General features: G+C 36.2%; 1 pseudogene; it reads right to left on the bottom strand.

Moving 5' to 3' along the window:
- Positions 1–8,362: 8,362 nt before the first annotated feature.
- Positions 8,363–14,337, bottom strand: LOC150033408 (putative CCR4-associated factor 1 homolog 8 pseudogene; annotated as a pseudogene).
- Between the last annotated feature and the right edge of the window lie 1,048 nt (positions 14,338–15,385).

Below are 15,385 nucleotides of genomic sequence, written 5' to 3'. Positions count from 1 at the left end.
CGCTCAAATGGCCAACCATCAAGCTCACTATTATAGGCGTATGCATTTTTGTATCACTACGCTAATGTTTTATGGATCCTGGTGTTTTGTAAAATAAACTTTTTATATAGTTTTCTACCTAATTAATAAAATCTTAGATATGTTCTTTTGAAATTTTTATCAAAACTCATCTTATGATAGAAAAGTCTAAGTATGCATGTCGTAGTGGTCGGACCATAATATGTAAGGATCCGGTCATTATAGCTTGGTACTTCATTTGAACACTTAACATGAGAAATATCTTCAAAGAAATCATAGTTTCTAAATCATTAAAACATTAAAGCATCACAAAGTCACTCACAGCTCGTTGGCCTCTTAATGGGTTACACGCCTCTCTTAGCTCTTCTTGGCCTGAAAGGACATAATTCCCGGTTAACTACTTATAATTATTAGCAAAATACCTCAAATAGTTCATTTACTAATGGAACTTCCATCATTAAAGACAGCTTTACTAGCGAGATACTCATCATGAGTGCATTCTTCTCATGAGCGAGATCAAGCTTTTCCTGGCAAATTTTCATCCTAGCGATACTAATCTTACCAGCAAGATTCAGCCAAATTTCTAGTGAGATTTCCTTCTAGAGAGAGATCCTTAATATAAAATTAGCGAGATTTCCTTCATTAACGAGATCCTCATTCTCCATATCCCGCTATAACTCTCCACGGTGAGCTGTTTTCTTGATCTTCCCAAGCAGCTATCTGCTTATGCACAGATTCTCTATTACAATTTCAAAAATTCACAACTCATAATCTTGACCTTTTTTCAAGAAAATTCCTTCTACAAACATGTTTAGAATTAGGTAACTTTCTTACCTTAAAATTGCAGCAAAAAATTCACTATAGTTTGGCCTAAAGCTTCCAATCTTCACCTTAGGTCCTGATTAATCCGCAATTTATCCTCTTCTAAAAATTCCTCACTTTTTGTTCCTCTTCTTCTACAATCTTTCTCTAGCAAGACAACCTCGAAAACTAAATTCTCCCAGCTTTCAAATAGCACTAATTTCACTAAATTTTCTCATGTAGGTTGCCGAAACCAAGCTTTCGAAGTTCCTTTTCCCTTTTAATCTCCCTACCGCCTCTCAAATTCAAGGATTAACCGCCACGTGCCAAACCAATAAGTGAGTCTCCTTATTTAACATATTTTTTCCCCTTGCTTTCTCAACAACTCCTTAAATAACATGGATTTTCACTTATTAGATATTTAATATATCATTCCTTTAGCTAAACATGCTTGTTTAGGAAACTTAGAATTTGGGGTTTACACTTAGCTACACAAGAACTTATTTCTTCTTGCTTCCATCCTCTATCCGTCCTAAACCATGGCTTCATTTAACTCACTAGAAGACATCACATTACTTACTCTTACTTAAAGTAATTAGGGTTTGGGTTTTACAAATTCTTCCCCTCTAAAAGAAATTTTGTCCTCGAAATTTGTTCGAACCTACTTATAACTTAGACTTTGACAACATCCTTTGGTCATAAATTTACAACCTTCCTCCTTTCTTTCTTCTTCCCCCTTTTTTTACTACGTTTTCACTGCGTTATTCTGATATTAACTTGTTCATGGTAAATAATACTAGTACGTATGAACAACTTGGTTATCATAGTTCACTGTATTTGTCACATCCTCTGATGCCTCTACCATTTTCCATTGAATCATAACATTCATTTATTACTAGGGTGGTTCTTTTCCATTTCCCAGCAATACCACTGGAACATTCTTTTCCAGTTGTCATACCTTTGAATTACTTGCTAATTGTGAAATAATTATTTTTGTCAACCAGACTTCTCGACCTAACCGAGGGTACTTTTTTTAGGAAATTCTTTCTATCCATACTTGGGAGAAAACATTCTTTGTACTATAACATTTCCCAAATATGGCTTACCATATTGTATACATAAGGTTTTCTTAACTGTACCAGTCCCTAGCTCTGTTACAATTCAATCTTCGAACTATTACCTAGATCATCAGCAGATCTGGACCTTTTCCTTTTTGTCTTCTGCTGACCATTTTGTTCCTTACTTTTATACTCAATGTACCCCTGGCTAGCATGGAGTGATCTCAACACTATCAATCACAATTTATCTTCCCTTAATTGTACAATTCTAGTTCAAGTACTGTCATACCTTAGGTACTATTGCTCAGATACCTTCCCCGTGTCCTTCAGTATCGAGCTATTCAAATTCTAGGGCAAGGCCTTAGTTCTTTCTCTATATGCGTTAGTACTGAGTTATTCACATTCTAGTCTAAGCTTCAGTACCTTCTTCATGTATCTCAGTATTGAGCTATTTATACTTACTTGCTTGCATATTCTTATCTTTTAATAACTTAATTGCCCAAACACATCCCTTACTAACGCATCCTTATGGTCATTGTAAAACATAGCATAAATACAACATTAATGTGAGGTGCGTTGTTTGGTAACTATTTGAGAATAGTTTTCATAAATAGCTTTCAGTAATCATGCATTGCTAAACATTCATAGGCTTTAGCAATCTACTTAAAACATTTAAAGTATCTAGAGTCACTCCTGCTGCTGGAACCATAAGACCAAGAAATACAACCTGGTCTAACCAGAAATCACATTTGCTGAACGTGGCATACAACTACTTCTCTCGCAGTGTCGGCAAAACTATCCTTAAATGGTTCCCATGATCTTCCCTACTACTTAAATACACCAATATGTCATCAATGAAGATTATCATGAACTGATCTGAATAGGGATGAAATATCTTATTCATCAAGTCCATAAATACTGCAGGGGCATTTGTTAATCCAAATGGCATTATTAGAAGCTCGTAATGTCCATACCTCATCCTAAATACAGTTCTTTTTTAAACATCCACCTCTACCTTCAACTGGTGGTAACCTGATCTCAAATATGTTTTAAAGAAAATATTGTTCCCTTTAAATGATCAAAGAGATCACGTACACCAAGCAATAGGTACTTGTTTCTGATCGTCACCTTGTCCAACTGCCTATAATCCATACGTATCTGAGAGTACCGTCTTTCTTCTTGATAGAAGACTGGCGCTTCCCAAGATGACACACTGGATCTGATGTAACCCTTATTTATTAATTCATGTAACTGAACTTTCAACTTCTTAAGTTCTTCTGACACCATCCTTAATTTTACCTAAAAAAATAGATGTTGTATCTGGAATTAAATCGATAGTAAACTCAACTTCCTTGTCAGATTGTAAATCTAATAACTTTTCAGGGCAAACATCCAAAACTCTTGTACAACAGGTACATCCCCAGGTTTCATCTTCTCGTCCTACGAAACCGTCACAAGGCTAAATAGGATTCACATCTTTTACTTAGCAGCTTTCTAGCCTTCACTGCTATTATTAGGCTTTTTGGAATATTCCTTTACTTCCTATAAATACTGTCTCTTGCCTACCAAATCTCTCGAATATTATCCATCCTTAAAACAATTCATACGGTTGTAACATTTATTCGGAAAATCCATGCTCTAGAGTGACATCAATTCCAGGAAATCTAATGGAATCACTTCATAACTATACTTATCAACAACTACTCTAGAGCCTGTAAAACTCTTATATTATTACAACCTTTTCATAGCATAATAATAACTACTTAGGGACATGCTTTCTACAATCTTTCCTACAAGCAGTGCAACATATCAGATAACAATAAAGGTATAACACCATAGGCAACTAGTTCATAAATATACTGATACATAAAATTACTTTACCATTCACAACATTAGGTAATTCCTCTGCCTCCTGGTAAGACACTTCGTAAAAACCTGCCCTGCCACTGAGATCGTCCTACTTTCTTTCTCGTTTTCCCTTCTCTTGAATCCCTTCCTCGGCTTCTGAGCCACTAGGCTTATCTATCGCCTTTAAAGTCATTCCATGTTCTATCTGAACTTCTCGACCTAGCTGGGCATTCCTTCTTGAAATGTCTTGCCTGTCCGTACTGAAGACATATGTTTTTCCCTTAATAACATGACCCTCAATGATGCTTACCACAATTCGTGCATAAGAGTTTCTAACCCGAATCAGATACTAGCTTGGTAGGATGCAAAACCTTGATCTACCACCCATACTAACCACAAGTCTTGGCTTCTTCCTTCCTACACTATGCTGAATTGTAGCTCTCTATCCTTTATCAAATCCTATTAGGTCATTCTCAATACCGTACTTCCTTTCCAAATCCGCCAGAATTGATTTGACACTTTCTGTCAAATATTCTATCCTCTAACTGAGGATCTATTCCTGTCTGTTGAATCCTCGATTTCCCGTCTGAAGTCATTTCCTGATTTACCGAGTCTTTACCTCTCCGTTCACTAACATTTGAATTCCCTCGAATCTCGAAACTTCTAAAGGTAGGGTCAAGGTTCCCGTTGTCTTCTGCCTGCTCTGTATACCACTTTTACTTGACATCTTCCTTTTACTTAGGTAGTACGCATGCTAAGGACTCATGACTCAGACTTACCTATATAAACTTTTCTCCTCTCTTCCCAAAATCTTTTGCTCTGAAACCAACTTGTCACACCCCACTCAAAATTACCCTCTTAACCTAGATGGAATGATGACTGCAGTAGTTACCAACCCTTTTGTTAGCACTTACTGCCTAACTAACCTGTTAACTTTTACTCAAACCCTGAATACATACATATCATCAAGATACCAACATGTTAACTCGAAACTTAACACATTTACATTACAGGATTTTGTAACATTGTTCATACATGAATATTACAACTTAGTGAGCCCCATCTAGTATACTAGTCACTAGATAGACACATGTGTACTAACTAATACAGGTTTTCAATTACACTTCCTTCAACTTGTTTCTTTGAGTGACAGATGAGCAGTAGAAAAGTCTTTTGGGAACTGACCACTACTTGAAAAGGAAAACATTTGAAAACGTGAGCTAGAAGCCCAGTGAGTGACTTAATAAAAACATAAATCTCATGCTTAAACTGAAAGCTCGAAAACATAATACTAAAACTAAAATGTACCAAGCAAACGTGTACACAAAACCTTTAAAACAAGTTATATGCCTCTCCTAGCTCTTCTTGGCCTGAAAGGGCATAATTCCCGATTAACTACTTAGAATTCTTAACAAAATACCTCAAATAGTTCATTTACTAAAGGAACTTTCATCAACAAAGACAACTTTACTAGTGAGATCCTCTTCATGAGTGAGATCAAGCTTTTCTTGGCAAACTGTTATCCTAGCGATACTAACCTTACCAGCGAGATTCAACCAAATTTCTAGCGAGATTCCCTTCTAGAGCGAGATCCTCATCAAAAAATTAGCGAGATTTCCTTCATTAGTGAGATTCCCAGCACAAAATTAGCGATATTTCCGTCATAAGCGAGATCCTCATTCTCCATATGAGTTGTTTGCTTGTTCTTCCCAAGCAGCTGTCTGCTTATGCATAGCTTCTCTGTTACAACTTCAAAAATTCATAACTCAAAATCCAGCCCTCTTTTGAAGAAACTTCCTTCTACAAACATGTTTAAATTTTAGTTAACAACATTACCTTAAAATTTTAGCTCATAAAATTCCTCGTCGTTTAATCTGGAGATTCAAAACTTCATCATTGGCCCGAATTCAAGCAGCTGCCTGCTTGTTCAACAATTTCCAGTTTAAACTTCAAAATTATATAACTCGATTTTCAGGCCTCATCTTCAAACATTTCATTCTACAAGGTTGTTTATAACTGAGTTAAAAATATTTTCTCAAATTTTTAGCTCAAAACGCTTCGTAATTCCTCCTGGAGCTTCAATTCTTAACTGATGGCCTAGATTCACCCGAGAAACAAACCCTTCGTCTTTAATTTGCTCCTTCGGCCTTATTCTCGCGAGTTTTTCTTCCATCATCCCAGCCACAGAAAATAGACACACAAAGCTTTCGAATTCCACTGAAATTACACAAATACCCTAAGTAGTTTGTCCAAACCGACCCATTGAACTCGACCTTCTTGCTTATATTACCGTCCAAAATCTAGCATGAACCCTCCTTGTGCCACCTGGCCCACTATTGGTGTTGAAGGTCTAGGATTTAGCAAATTTCCTTTTGCTAACTTCACTCATAATATTACTTCAGCACCATACCTCATTAGATGGCATGGTCTCATTCATATGCTTATTATGCATTCCATCATCAAGCATGACCTTCCTTAGCCTAGTCGAGTTTTGTCCTACTTTTACACTTAGCTACCCAAGAGCCTATTTCTTCTTGCTTTCATCTTCTAGTGTCACAGCCCCTCCCAGATTACCCTTTTAATCTAAAAGAGGATATGACCTCGGTAGTTACTAGCCCTGCTGCCAGCACCTACCACCTTAGCCCTCTAATCTAATTGATAACCTGATAAACATTAATAATGTATGCATATGGTATTCCTCCTTAAGATTCTACAAAATATTATATAAACACATGCATACAGCCATGATATGACATCTAAGGGGAGAAACATTCACAGATGAGCCCAAACATCACTAACAAAGCCCTAGTCCCTCCCAAAGCATGTGTACATAAATAGATCATCAACCTAAGTCTTCTTAATAAGCCGAGTCTTTAGGTGGCAAGTAGCAACAAGATCAACCCGGAGGAATCTGACCACTACCTGAGAAGGGAAAACACAGAAATTCCATGAGCTTAAAGCCCAGTGAGTGACTATAAAATCGTATAACATTATGCATTACATTACTATAAAATTGTAAATATATTAATAAGTGTTTCAAGCAATTGTCTCTAACTGTAGCTTAAAACCATTCTTAGATATCATCAAACATAATTATTCCCTAGCTAAATGCTCTAGCTCCCAACGTTTATTACTGACCAAGAGACCCATACCTCGGCCTCTCATTCAGAACTGCCTACGTGCACGTGGCCATACTAAGTACGGTCATACCTTAGGTACTTCCGCTCAGATATCTTCTCAAACCTGTCCTTTAGTATCGAGCTACTAAGATACCTTCTCAAATGTCCTTCGGTATCAAGTTGGTCAGGTACCTTCTCAAACGTCCTTCGGTACCGGGGTATTTTATATCATCAAGTTAAGTTATGTTGCCAGCCATCTACACAAGAACTCAATTCTCTCATAGTCTTCCTCTAGGAAGCATATTTTAACATTAGAACTTAACTGTTGTAATGACTACATGACACACCTTGGCCTGTGCTACACATATACAAGCTGAGGAACATGCGTTAAGTTATTCTCCATCTATTTGTTGCTTGAGAAAGTATAAATTCATAACTAATGTCACTGTAACTTACTTGATTTTATATGCATAAGTACTGGAGACATTAATTTACTTAGAATTCTTAGTAAAATACCTCAATTAATTCATTTATTAAAGGAATTTTCATCAATAAAGACAGCTTTACTGGTGAGATCTCCATGAGCGAGGTCAGTGAGATCCTCTAGAGTGATACCAACGAGATCCTCTAGAGCAATACCAACGAGATCCTCTAGAGCGAGATCAAGCTTTTCTTGGCAATTTTCATCCTAGCGATACTCACCTTACCAGCGATACTCAGCCCAATTCCTAGCGAGATTTCCTTCTAGAGCGAGATCAGCGAGATTCTCTAGAGCGAGATCAACGAGATTTCCTCTATAAGCGAGATCCTCATCCCCATATCTTGCTATAACTCCCACGGTGAACTGGTTGTTTGTTCATCCCAAGCAGCTGTCTGTTTATGCACCGATTCCCTGTTATAACTTTAAAAATTTATAACTCAAAATCTAGAGCTCTTTTCAAGAAACTTCCTTCTATATGACAATAACATAACCAAACCAAGCCGCCGTCAACGAATTTCATCCAACTTTGTAAGAGATGATTCCTGAAAAATAACATAAATATTGTACATGTTAATATAAATCAATATTGAATTAATAATAATAATAATACATGAACTTATTACTTACATCATCTGGATCTCGATCCTCAATAACATTTTCCAAAACTTTAGCATCTATAGGAGTATGCTAATCTATTTAAGACATGTAAAAGGAAAATTAGATCTCAAATTGTAAATAATAAAAGTTTATTAAATAAATTAAACAATAATACTAATTCATACCTTCTGCCTATAACCAATCTTGAGTACACATCAAAGCTTCCAATAAATTTTCATGAATTTGAGAACGATGTGGACTTACATGTCTACCACCAATACTAAATGCAGATTCAGAAGCAACAGTAGTGACAAGAACGACTAGAATATCTTTTGCAATTTGATACAAAACTACTTCACTCCATTCAACTTCCACCATTGCAAAATGTTAAAGTCATCCGATCGCGGTAGAAAAGACTCATCCAAATAATGATCCAACTCTTATTTGACATTATCAACATCATTTTCAACATTATTAACAAACTCTTCAAACTTGAGATATCGATCTTTCCTATTAACAAGAGTAGTTGAACTACTACTTCCATCTCGCCTTGAAGTTGAAGAAGTACTAATTGTAGATGTAAAACGTTGAGGTGCTTCTATTGTTCTTGAATTTGAACTATAAAACTTCATCAAATCACAACACAAGTCTCTAACACGTTTAATTTCAACAGTATGATGAGATCCATAGATTTGAGGAAAATAAAATTGGATCAATCTCATCTTAAACCTAGGATTTAATACTGTAGCTATTGCCAATACACCATGAATCACACTCCATTATTTTTCAAACTTAGCAATCATTCTTGTAATGACCGGATCCTTACATATTATGGTCCGACCGCTACGACATGCATACTTAGACTTTTCTATCATGAGATGAGTTTTGGTAAAAATCTCAAAAGAACATATCTAAGATTTTATTAATTAGATAGGAAACTATATAAAAAAAGTTTATTTTACAAAACACCAGGATCCATAAAACATCAACGTAGTGATTCAAAAATGCATTTGCCTATAATAGTGAATTTGATGGTTGGCCATTTGAGCGACGTCCAGTTCTGCCACCTACACTGTGTCCTTACCTACAAAGTCTGTAAAAATAGGATGAGTATATAATATACCCAGTAAGTAGTTCTCACATAGGGTAGTGACCAAATGCACAATCACATGCAACATGTCCTGAAAACATATGATTGGGATCGAAAACATATAATAACATGTGGTGGTCGGTTATGCTTCTAATGTAAATTTCTCTGCCCTGATAGGAAGATGAGGACTTAGGCGAAAACTAACCCATCTGACGATTAACGGGTCATGCAGTCAGTAGGGCCAGAGTCGCATCCAACATCAACCATTAACATAAACGTAAGATTGGACTAGAGGGGTGCAACCATACATACCCTGTTAGTCCCTAGCATAATCTTGACATAGAATTGGGTCTAGAGGGGTGCAACCATACAGCCCTGCTAGCCTTAGAAGTATAACCTTTATCTAATTATTTAATCTTATTTCATCGTTGTGAACAAACATAATGTATGGGGTCCCTTGTCGATTAACGTATTTTAAACATGTAATGCAACATAACAATAACATAATTATGCAATATATTAAAGGTACACTACATAAAATACTTAAAGAAAGGGTGAGATAAACTACTTACCTTGACTGCGATCCTAGTTATTCTTTATTATTACGTATGGTTTAATCAGTAGAGCTTTCCCTCTTAAACCAGAAGGAAATTTGGGCAGCACTTCCCTCGCGTTTCCTCCTTCAAACTAACAGAATTACTTCACCCTTTTCACACGATTTTTACTACTGAGTTTTGTTTGAGAATGAGTTTAACTTCCAGCCCAAAGCCTCCTATTTATAGCCATTTCCAGCTCTTTTCTGTGTGATAACTCATCCTACAAATGGCTTCTTTAAAATTACTTAGGTTTAAGAATTTCTCTTAATAAGACACCTAATTTTGACTAACGTTTGCCCTTACGTCTTCAACCTTTGTTCGTATTCAATTTTAGGGTTCTCCATGTATAATCTATAAGATCGTGGCCAAATTCAACGCATAACCATGCTTCTGTCCAAATCTTGCTCTCTCTGTTCTCTGAATCTCGCTCTCTCCAGCTTTCTTGCTAGTTTGGCTCTCGTGGCTCTCGCTCTCTCCCACTTTCTCGTTGATAATCTCGCTCTCTCCACTCTCGCTCTCGCTCTCGCTGGTTTTACTCTCGTGACTATCGCTCTCTCCCACGTTCTCACTGAGAATCTCGCTCTCTCCACTCTCGTTCTCTTCAATCTCGCCAGTGTGGCTCTCTCCTTCTTTCTCTCCATCTTTTTTCTCCACTTTGCTCTCTCCCAGTTTTCTCTCCAATATTTCTCTCCAATCTCGCTTTCTTCAGGTTTCTCTCCACCAATCTCGCTAGTTTTACCGCTTGTGACACGTGGATTCCACTTCCTTTTTTTTTTTTTTTTTAACTCTTTCAAGTTTTAACCGTATAATTAATTCACCTCTAATTCTTTCAATGAGCAGTGCCCAAAGAAAAAGTTATCTGCTGCCCTTTGTCTCCCAAATTAGCTAGCGTCCAATTTTTAATTAATCCTCCCTGATTCTGCCCCCTTATTCATTATTTTTGGATAATTAATAAATTTCTTATTTTTTTCCAATTCTAAATTTTCACCCGATTTTTCTATTAAATTTATATATTTTTCATTCTTAATTATATATTTTATTTGTTTTCCTGCTTTCTAAATTAGGGTTACGGTATTACATTTACCACCCCTTTAAATAAAATTTCGTCCTGCTTAACCTTTGACATTTAATTTCCTGTAGTATATGCGTACAAATTTGGGTTGTTACAATTCTCGATGCCATTACTTGTACCTCCTCAACATCAGAGTTAAGCCACTTAGAAAGTTCCAACCTAATTTCACGAACTTCTTCAAAAAAAAGACATTGGAGGTTGGATAACTTGACCTAGAAAACAACTCAGACATCAAGTAAAATGGTTCTAATCTATCACACATTTCTTTTGTAAAATTCCAATAAGTATCTGACGGAAGATAAGTGTATAGTGGTTCAAGTTGTTTTAGACGAGGAAAAATATCCTTGTATTCCAAAGCAGTTTTGAGCATCACAAAGGTTGAATTCCATCTTGTAACACAATCAAGACATAGTTTTTTAGTGCATGGAATTTGTAATTGACGAACTCCTTCTTCAAATTTTTCCTTCCATTTTGCAGAAAGAGTCCAGAAATGAACATTACCTCTAATCTTCTCTATACTATCCGAAATTACAACCAAACCATCTTTCACTATCAAATTCAAAATATGTGCACAACAACGAATGTGGAACAAACTTCCATGCAATCACAGTGTCCTTAAATCTAACTTCCTTAATAAAATGTCAACCATTGCATCATTTGTTGAACAATAATCTAATGTTAAAGTGGATAATTTACGATTTATGTTCCAATAAAAAATACACTCCATTAATGCTTCAGAAAGTAACTGCCCAGTATGTGGATGTGGCACGTGTACAAACCTAGTATAGTAGTATTATGTAATAATATGTTAAAATGAAAACTACCAAATGAACAAAAAAAAAAAAAAAATACATAACAACATAAAAGATTTAAATTACCTTAAGAGTCTGCTTTGCAGGACCCAAGAATCATCAATAAAATGTGTGGTGATTGCCATGTATCCTTTCTTCTGGCTAGATGCAGTCCACATGTCCGTAGTAAGAGCAACCCTACTTCTATTGTTTTCCAGAAACTTCATTGTTTTAATTCTCTCTTCTTCATAAATTTTTATTATATCTCTCCTCATCGTGGTTCTTGAAATCATCTTAAATAACGGTTGAACACCACTCAAAAACTTTATAAACCCTTTGTGTTCAACCATGTATATTGGATATTCATGTAAAATTATAGCACAAGCAAGATCTCTTCTAGAAGCTTCATAATCAAAGATGGTCGGATTTAGGACTATTTTTCCTTCATTGGTTTTAGTGGGTCTCAAACATGATTGTCTAATGTCTCTTTGTCTCCATAAGGGACAAATTTTGAAATGGTAATGTAAATGTTTTGTCCCATTTTTAGATTCCCCTCCTAACGTTTTTTCACAATAATTACATATTGCTTTCATGGTGTCATTAATTTATTGTATTTTATAATGATTCCATACTACTGACGTCAACCTATTACTTTTTCGTACATCCTCATTATCATTGGTATCTAATGTAATAGGCGTAGATGGATAGTTACCACTAGAAACACTGTTTATTGGTGTTGATTCGCTCATGTTCATAGATGTTGGAGTTGAACCACCTTGTTCTAACTCATTATTATCCGATAGAGTCATTTTCAAATTTCACCTACAAATAGTCAAATACTAACATTCAAAGATCAAACATACCGAAAATTTCAGACATACAAAAAAAAAAAAATCAAATTTGAATTTCAAATAGCTCAGATTTCTAACCATTCAGAAATACCAACATTCAAAGATCAAACATACCAAAAATCGTACATACATTCAGATTTATAACCATTCAGAAATACCAAAAATCAAACAAATAAAATAACTATAACTCATTAAAGTTGGGTTTGGTATGCATCACATTCATACTTGAAAATCATCTTTTATTATTCTTTAAAAGAAAAAAAACAGTTCAATCCAAATAACTTTTTTGCCTCTATTGATTCCTATGAACAAGGTTTTATAATAAAAAACTGTTTTGTGAAGCATGTCGAAATAAATCAGAATATGAATGAACTAAAAATTATTATTGTTCTCTTAGAACTATTAATAAAAGTTATTGCCTCTAACGTGTACGCCGCAAATGGTAGATGAGAATAAGAAAAATATCAATTTATATCCTAAGCTTTGGAGGTTGTATCAAATTTGGGACTTTAATTGATATAGCTCTTAAAATTTAAGGATATTAAATTGATATTGGTCTAAAAAAATATGTAAACGTTGTATAAAATTGATTAAATCTAAGTTTAAGATCTCTGAGTATAGATACACTTTATTTAATTATTTGTCACAAAAAAGTCGGAGTTCCTATTTGGAAGGGAATTAATGTTTGCATTAATTACGTAGGGTTTGTGACATGGATTGAATTAAAATAAGCTCAGATTAAACTCTACTTCCCAAAACCCAATTAAAACTGTGATTAACATTTAACTAAATTCCACTTCTCTTCCAATAACAAATCCCAATTAATTAATACTAATCTCTAATCTCTAATCTCTATAGTCCTTTTTAGTGATTCAAACATAAAAAAAGTCGGTGGAAGTCTAGTAACCCACCAAAGCATATGAGTAAGTGGACGTAATTTGATCTTAAAATTTCTCTAATGGGTCATTAATGAATCACAAAATGAAACAAAATCTACAAATAATGGAGCAGAAACCACCTTGTTTTTATTACTTTGAATACAATCAATACAATGAGAGACCAACAACAACAAAACAAGAATGTTCTAATACACTGAACCTAAATCAATAGGCAACATAATAATGAGTATAACAAAAAAGTGGGATTGCATATGGAATTTGACCAAATCTAATCATCTTCGGCTGACAGACCTTCATCTTCATCTCCATCTCCATGGATCCAAGGTTATTTGAAAAACCATACAAGAATCCATCACAAACCACTGAATCCATATCAAATCGATGCATCATCTCAAAATGCGCAGAAGCTGTGAGTAAACTATCGGATCCAGCGTTATGCTTCGATCCAAATCGTTTTTGATTAAGCAAATACCCTAGTCTTTGAAGCCCAAGTTCCCCATCTTCTAATCCTTCACAGAATCGAGCCATATGTTTTAAATCCCTCACAATTCCCAGCCCATTCACCACCACTGTCGCGAATTCCTCCATTGATTCTGGCAAGACGGTGATCAAACCCATCGCTTTGATCAGATACCCAATATCGTAGAGTCCATGGAAGGTGACCCATCTAAAAACGTTATGCTTTCGGATGATAGGTAGGAAATTTGCAGCGAATAATCTGATGGGCATTCCATCTTTCTTCAGTTTTTTGAAATCGATGCCGTTCTGTTCTAGAAACGAAACAGAAGAAGTGCCTTGAGCGTCGGCTTCCGAGTCGAAATCAGAGAAATTGAACTCCCATGTGCCGCCGATATGACCAGAATCATCACAAGCCGTTATACCCAATTGAATCAGTTTCGTTTGGTTGACATTGAATCGGAAGTCGTCGTAAATGGCTTCTTCAATCGAACCCCGTGGAGATTTTCTGATAAAACCAGGAAATTCTGTGTCGATAGACAGAATTGAGTGTAATCGAAGGCATTCATCAAATTTGGAGATTTCGGAATCGAAATTCGAAGCCCAAACTTGTCGAATCAAAGGTTCTCTTCTCGGACGTGCTCGATTTCTTCTACCCATTTGCAAATGTTCTTCGTGAAATCAAATCGGTATGAAATTGATGATGATATTTGTTTTCGAAAACTGAAACTTTTGGGTCTGATTGGGGGTTTTATAGAGTGTTTCATATATGGAAAAAAGATTTGGAAATCCTAATAGACGTAGGATTCCTTGGGTGATAAGGAAGTGCGATTTTGAATTTCCCGCCAAAAGAATAAGATTGTTTTCGATTCGGAAGAGGACATATTTGAATCCTAATAGAGGTAGTGTTTCACTATATCGTTCAAAATCTCGCTCTCTCTGCTCTCGCTCTCTCCGACATTCTCGCTGATCACTCTCTCCAGTTTGCGCGAGAAAGTGGGAGAGAGCGAGAGCAAAGTGAGCGAGAAAGTTGAAGAGAGCGAGAGCAGAGAGTGCGAGATTTTGAGCGAGAAAGTGAGAGAGAGCGAGAGGGGAGAGAGCGAGACCAGCGAGAAAATGGGAGAGAGCGAGAGTGAAGAGAGCGAGAGCAGCCCTTGCGCATCAGCAACGCCTTGTCCGGTGCTGCATTCGAACGTCACGCCCACGCGATCGAAGGGCCTCGCCTATGCATCGAACGACCGGGCAAGTATTTATGCGTTGAATTTTGCTGCGTTCTTGTAGATTATACATTGGAAACCCTAAATTGAATACAAACAAAGGTTGAAGACCCAAGGGCAAACGTCAACCAAAATCAAGTGTCTTCATAAGAAAAATTCTTAAGGGCTAAGGAAATTTGGTGGACGCATATGAAGAAAACACCTTAGGACAAGGTGATGCAAGCTTGCGTTGATAAGGGGAGAAATAAACATTTGGCCATGCAGCCAAGTAGGTGCTGTCAACACCACGAGAGATTTGAACGCCTATCAATAGAGCTTTGGGATTTCATTTTCAAATCACAAAATCATAAATTTCGTAGAGAAAGTAGAGGGCAGTGAGGGTTCAGAGGAATGTGTCAACTTTGGACGAGGAGATCTTCCAATCTACTCGTGAGTTTGGAGTTATTCCAAAGCCATCTGAAAGCTCTGGAAGTCTAGTTTTCAGAGTAGGG

Source organism: Benincasa hispida, chromosome 10 (genome assembly GCF_027475165.1).
Source record: "Benincasa hispida cultivar pf3 chromosome 10, pf3_genome.v1.1, whole genome shotgun sequence".
In the NCBI taxonomy this organism is placed as follows: Eukaryota; Viridiplantae; Streptophyta; class Magnoliopsida; order Cucurbitales; family Cucurbitaceae; genus Benincasa; species Benincasa hispida.
Note: the sequence above shows the minus strand (reverse complement) of the source record. Positions and strands in the feature narration are given on the sequence as shown.